Raw genomic sequence first — 7,067 nt, forward strand, 5'->3', positions numbered from 1 at the left:
CCTCTATGAGTGCGAAAGAAAGCATCATCTCAAAGTCGTTCCCAAGCTCTCAGCAGCGCACGTAAACCCCACAAACTTTCAGAGAATGAACGTGCGACTCGCTGCACAGGTGAGCGATTAAAAATAGTAATATGCCAAAATATAGAAGGTGGCTCTCTGTTGCTTTGTAAGTTTTTTCAACTACAACTGTTACACTTTGTTTGCCTTCCACAGCTGTTCAGCCGCAGTACTGCTATTGGATTGCAGTTATACAAGGCAGAAAGCGTTGAAGGCCTCCAAGACTCGGAGGGAACAGAAGCGTTTACAATGACAATGAATGAAGTCTTTGATGCACTCAACACAAAACATCCTGCAGAAGGAATACGAAAGGGCTCACCGAAGATTGAGGTACGCTTTAAGCCAGTGTGCATGAGGTTTTAATGGAAGCCCTACAGTTAGTGCAAACTATAAATTCATTTATTTGCGCAGATAATCAAGTAGTTTCTCGACCTGCTCAACATCACGGAACACAACTACCACCACCGAAACATGCTTATGTTTGCCTCGCGACAGACAACCGAAGCTTTGCGTGTTACGCTAATGTCGGTACTCGACATAATTGATGAGCTCCACGAAGCTGGTGTCCCCTACTGACAGTGAAGCTCAACCAAGATCCCCTAGAGGTAATGCGCAAATGCTTGTTGAAAATGTGGAGAGCTGTTGAATTTTTAATGCATGCACAAACCGCAAATGCAAAGTTTGTTTTATCGTGATTACTTTTATTACTGCACCATTAAATTAAAAAGTGCGCAGGCAAAATCACTCACAGAATGCTTTCTTTATTCATTTCAGAAATTTTTCGGAGTTGTCCGTTCATTTCATGGCGACGATGACCACCCATCCGTAGTTCAATTCATCCAGATTTATAGATTGTTGTCTTTGTTCACACCTGTGAAAAATGCAGTGAGAGGAAATTGCTCTGGCGCTCCCGATGGTGTACTGGTGTCTCTTCACGACAGCTTGGGGCAAAAGGCGAAGGCTGCTGCTGAGCTGAAAGGTGCAGTTGAAGCAAAGCTATACAAGAAGCTCTGTGGGATGAGTCTTTCAGTAGGCCACATGGATGACTTGGGCGACCACGGGTACCAGAAAGCAGGAACACAAGAAATGGTTGTCTACTACCTGGCTGGATATGCATTGAAGAAAGTTACGAAATCCATGTCTTGCGAACGGTGTGTTGAATCACTGGAAAGTGCTTCTGTGCCACCAAGTGCGGGTGACCCACGACCCTCGCATAGCCTTTTGACAGAGCTGAGGTCATTCAAGCCAGGGTGCTTACGTGAACCTTCTTTCAGAATGTTCACTGTCATCAAACACATAGAAGAAATAATTCGTCACACACTCGACAGTAACGCAGTTTTTGGTGACTTACTTTGGAGCATCCTGGACGGGCTAGACAAAGCATCTGTGCCGTGTTAGATATGGAGCTGTTTCCTGCGCCTGCTTCGAGTTCCCCCGGACCACATCGAATCGCAGCACATTCCAGAGAATCGCTCGAGCCAACAAGTTCACGTGCGAACAAGTTCGTACGCCACCGGTAGCTATTCAATGCTTGAGTTTTCCAGAAAACGAAGGGGTAGCCCGGCATTGTTGCAGGGAAAGTGGGTCCCGAAACAAGACGGCTGCGATGTACCGGGAAGGGCCAAGCGTCCCCCTTCTTCGCCTTTGAAGAAGGCATTTGCCACCACAGCGGGGCCGTACCACCGGGAGCAGGTGAGCCCTCGGACAATGGAGCCCAATCGTCCCCCTTCTCCGCCTTTGAAGAGAGCATTGCACCACAGCAAGGCAAGACCGCGGGGAGCCGCCGGGTGTGACATCACCGCACGGGTGCCTACCATTGGCCGAAGGTGGCGTCATTTGAGCGGGCTCTCCCATTGGCCGAACATGACGCGACTTCCAGTCCTCGAAGGGTTTAAAAGAAGCATTCCAGAGAGACCAGAGCATTCCCGGATTCACCTCTCTCGAACTTCTTGCCGCGGGCCGCAGCGTCCGAGTTGCTGCCGGCCCGTAATGACTGTACGACTGTTACTTGACTCTCACCTCTCTGTATATAATGTAAAATAAACCCTCCCAAGTTTTGTTTTCATCCCGAAGTCCGTCCTCCAACCCCTACAGCCGGCACTAGAATGTGACAATCATTATGAGGAGGTGACTGCTAATGTCATCAAGTTCTATCTTGTCATGCGCATGCACTTCTTTTCAAAAAAAAAAGATAAGAACAGTGAGGCATCGCTGACAGAACAGGTGCAAGCAGCCAGAAAGAGAGCAAAATTGCTTTGAGTAAAAGTAGCTCAAAATTACTTTTTTGTGCACAAAGTAAATAAAAACTGTCACTGTATTTGTTGTTTGTTTTGTTCGTAAAAAGAAAATGAATTAAGCTTTGACCTAAATAAATATATGTTCATAGTATTTAACTTTGTCCTTGTCACTGCTCACAGATCACTTCCAACTCATTTGCACGTCCCATAATATCCGCGGACAACTATAAAAAATACATGTGTAAATTAAATTTATTAGGCGAAGAAGCGTTGACGGGGGTGGATCAATTCACCACAGCGTTGTCCCAAGCGACTGCTGGGCGTGATGCGTTAATGTCCCTACGCCTGCACAGGCGCTCGCCGTCTTTAATTAATACACATCTTAAGAATAAGCAGCAAAAAACAAAGCCCCCGCTGAAGGGAGCACCGTAGCGCTTTTATAGGGAAAAAGTTGGTTGAAAAGCGGAATCGTAGTGCACGACCGCTCATTTGCGGTGTAGTTGCAGCCTCTAAAGACTAGCTAGACATGTCATTCAAAGGTCCTTGGCATGAAATATTGTTCAGCAGCCAAAACACAGTCGTCAAAGAGCGAACGGCGCAGGCCAGTTGGGGAAAACGACCCACCGCAGAGATGACATCGCAGGAGTAGACGATGCGCGCTGCGTGAGAGATGCGTCACTGCAGCGCCGATAGTGCATAGACACCGTGAAGTCCCCATTACTTAAGCGCGGCAGGTTTTTCACAAAACTCAGACTGTGTATCTAAACTACATTTACCGTCGGATAAGCGCCTACGGGCCTGTTGGTGCAAACGACGCGTCGCAGCAGGAGCAGACGACGCGCGGCGCATGACGAAAGACGCGACTGCAGCGCCGGTAGTTTCAGTGACACCCGTTGCGGCCACGTCGGCCAATGGGCTCGCATAGGGAGCTGCGAAACTGAAGTATGTCAAAGAGCGTTGGCTGTCGTTTCTATGCAAGGAGGTTATATACTTAAACTTCTGGAGTGCCATTCCCAGCCGCCGCCTACGGGAGCGCGTAAAGCATAGAGTTAGTAGAACAACTCTAGAGGAAAAGCTGGGCCGGAAAAGTGGGAACCTCTAGGGCGCCGCCCTGTTGCTACTGGTCAATGTGGCCAGCGCAATTACTATTGAAAGAGCTGAAAACAAGTACAGGTCACCGTATGCTTTGTCACCTAAAAACGCATACCTGAGGTTTTATGAAGGTGGTGGGTTAATATTAAGTTTACAGAAAGCGATCACTAAGTCCGTGACTTATGTAAATCACGAACTACGCATTCATTTAATAAAGGATGACGCGAATTTCGGTTTCGAATCTGTTTTTTGGATGCGTAGTAGTTTCGTACAGTTTAGATTTGACATGCGATCGCGCGTCGACATCGGACGCTATGGCACACTCGTGCCTTCTGTGCCACCGAAGCCCCGAAGTACCCAGGCATATACCTTCACATGTAAGTAAACGAATGTATCTCCTTGTTGAGAATATCACGCGAGTAGGCAGCTCTTGTGGGGCATCACAATCGTTTGAGAAGCGTCACAGTAGAGCATTTTTCTACATGCGGAGCGGCGTTTTTATTTGCAGGTTTCCCTTCAGTAGGAAATTGCTGGACAGGCGGACCAGCGCACCGGAATTGTACTGGCGAAGCCACAAGCAACTCAAAGAATCTGTTTAATTGTTGCACTTTGAACAATCATGCTTCTACAAAGGCCACAGCAGAAAAACAGCCTGATGCCGAGTATTTCTGTGCCACGAACTAATGAAGAGGCGAGTGCCTAATGCGGACGAAATCGAGTGCATCGAGACTTAGAACGACAGAAAGCGGAGCTAGTTGGTAAGGATTCATTATGCAAAACAGAGGTGAGGCGTGCAGACAGGACACAAGAGTAGCGAAGTGGGCGGCGCTCGTGTTGCATGTTTGCTTGTAAATACTCTATTCTTGTGTCCTGTCTGCACGCCTCACCTCCGTTTTGCATAACGAGTGTATCAACCCACATATTAATAGCGTAGGCGTTTTATTAACTGTGCAATATTTTCAACACTTCCTTGCATGCCATTTCATGTGGAATATCTTTTTTGGTTACAAATTTGTGCAGCGAATCTATTTGCATGATCGACTTCGGGCCTGTAGGTCCGTTCACTTGCACTTGATGCTGAGTCTTTTACATGTATCCATAAACTGCAGATATGCAAATCAGATCCCTGCGAGCATTTTCAAAATTCAGTTATTTTAGACAACAGGCACATATGCAATACTGACATAATCTCAAATACCACTAAGCAGCTGGGACACATTTTTGTTGACCATACTCGCAGGTAAAATAAGTAGATTATGTGGACAGCTCCAGCTCATTTTCCTTAAATCAGTGTGTACAAGGGGTATGCAAAAATAATTTTTTTCTCGCGCACCGATTCTTTTGCTGTATAAGCAAGAGAAACCACCACGTTAGTGTAACGTATCTTGTACATCACACTAATAAGTGCTTTAATTTACCAAGTGAGATGAGTTACTTTTATGGATCATTCAGTCATATCACACTGCAAGCTGCATTCATCAATCTTCAATTGGATTTCGCATGAAGCATGTTTCCCTTTTATGCAGATATGCAATGGCAAGCCCTTCCGTGTGTTCCAAAGGTAAAATTTAAGCTCGAAATTAAAGAAGACATTTCTAGTCAGAAACAAGCAAAAATGGTGAATGCAGAGTATCAGAAGCCCAAGGTACAGAAATTATGAGATGTGTCGAATGATTTTAAGGAAAGAATGGTATTTGAAGATGCAAGATTCTTTAGTGGAAATCAAGCAAGTCAGTATAGGTAGAATACTCAGAGAAATTATGCGAGTAATGGGATAGCACACAATGGGTCAGGAAATGCGTTGTTTTTCTGAAAAACTAAAGCTGATGACTGTCATATCATGAGTCACTTTAGCATCATGAGACTGCTGTTTGATAAATTCAGAAACAAACGAAAAAGCAAGCCACGCAAAAATAAAAAAAAACTATTTAATGATGCTCTCTCCACACTGGGATAAATAATAAGAAACGGATCACGTCTAATGTGGACATATCAGACACCTTGTGAAACACTAAAGGAAAAGTTCAGTTTCGAGCTATGGCACTTGCCACATAGATGTGGGGGGCCTTGCACCAATAGTAATAGTTACCACTGCATCTAGAAATTTAAAGCATTCATGCAGACAAGGATGATTCTTTATATTTTTGGCTGCCACTTCAAATGCCTCCACTAAGTGTTACAATGCTGCACGCAGCCATACTAAGGATCTCACAGCAACACTTGCAGGTAAACAGCAAAAGCAGTCAAAGTGCTGGTGTATTCTGGACACTGTCTTTGAAAACTTTTAGGCAAGAACAGTGCAAGAAACAGACATAAGAACTGCATTTATTTCTATAATTCCCCATTTGAATGGCCTTTTCTTTTTCCTTCGACAATGCCTTCGCCTAGCCACAGCAGCTCCCTCATACAGACTCCGCAAGCCAAGAGGCCATGGAGGCAAATGCAGGTAAGAGGCAAGAAGCAATAGCACTGGTATCGACATTCATCTAATTTCTTTCTTTTTCTTTCGTTTAGACAGCCAGCACACCTCGAACAGCCACCTTGACTGCGGGTGTGTCACCCTAGTCGCCAAGGAAACATTTGAGGGAAAGCGACAGGCAATGTGAACAGCCACTTCTCCATGTAAACGATACTCTTTCTCTCGGATGACTCCTACGTTCGCCACGCCAGCACACTTGTGCACAAAGATGCCGCGGAGGCACGTACAGGTCAGAGGCAAGAAGCAGTGGCACTGGTGTCGACATTCGCACAATTTCTTTTTCTTACACTGAGGCAGCCAGCACACCTCGAACAGCCACCTTAACTGCGGGTGTGTTAGTAGATTCCTGTTGTACATATGCTCATAATAAACTTCAGTAAACTTGAACTTGATAATAAACTTGAAGGCAAATGGGACATTGATGCATTGTTTTTTTGAACATTTATTGTACACATACAATATATGTTATACTTTGCAGTGCTACAGAGCGTATTTTGAAGCTTCCCCCTATATTTTGCACCTTTAATTACGTATGTGTTGTGTTGCCCTCAATTCAGTTCATGTTGTAGCAGCTGCTTTGTCTGTTCTATGTTCTATGTAGTCCTCAGTGTTATAACAAAAAATGAAAGTAAACAATCCGATCCTGGAATTGTGTTTATTACAGTCATTCCTATGACAGTTACTGACAAGTTGACAACTTGAACTGGTCAATCCGTCCACAGCCTCCTCTATTTTTCAAAAATAAAGGAGGCTATGATCCATCATGGCAAGGAATTGTATGTATACATAAAAAAAAGCGGGGGGGGGGGGGGTATGTGTGTGTGTTTGTAGTGGGGGGTATAACAGGATTAGGGCGGTACGAAAAAAATGTACCAACACCGTCCTCTAGACCCATTCCGTTAAGGTACCGTAACAAAGCGCATTAATATGATGAAGTTCATACAACCAACTCTGATATTACTACACACGCCAGGCGACGCGAGCTACATTTGCCATGACGCATTCGCGACTGCACCGGATGCCCTCCATATTATTCTCATTAATCCTGCTAACTGCACCGAGGCAAAAGAAAGATCATGGGCGCAGGTGCCTTTAAAGTATCTTGACCTTGCGAGGCACTGCTGCGCGTGCCAGGGGAGCTGTCCGTGCGAACACTCCCTGGCACACACCTGCCTCGGCGGCCCCAACCTACGTACCGTTCT

General features: G+C 45.4%; 1 long non-coding RNA gene across 1 annotated transcript; it reads left to right on the top strand.

Moving 5' to 3' along the window:
- Window positions 1-3,338: 3,338 nt before the first annotated feature.
- On the top strand, window positions 3,339-6,281 carry LOC129387099 (uncharacterized). Its single transcript, XR_008614404.1, has 2 exons — window positions 3,339-4,144; window positions 4,913-6,281. It is a non-coding gene; the product is annotated as an uncharacterized lncRNA (long non-coding RNA).
- Window positions 6,282-7,067: the final 786 nt, after the last annotated feature.

This window comes from Dermacentor andersoni, chromosome 2 (genome assembly GCF_023375885.2).
Source record: "Dermacentor andersoni chromosome 2, qqDerAnde1_hic_scaffold, whole genome shotgun sequence".
NCBI lineage: Eukaryota > Metazoa > Arthropoda > Arachnida > Ixodida > Ixodidae > Dermacentor > Dermacentor andersoni.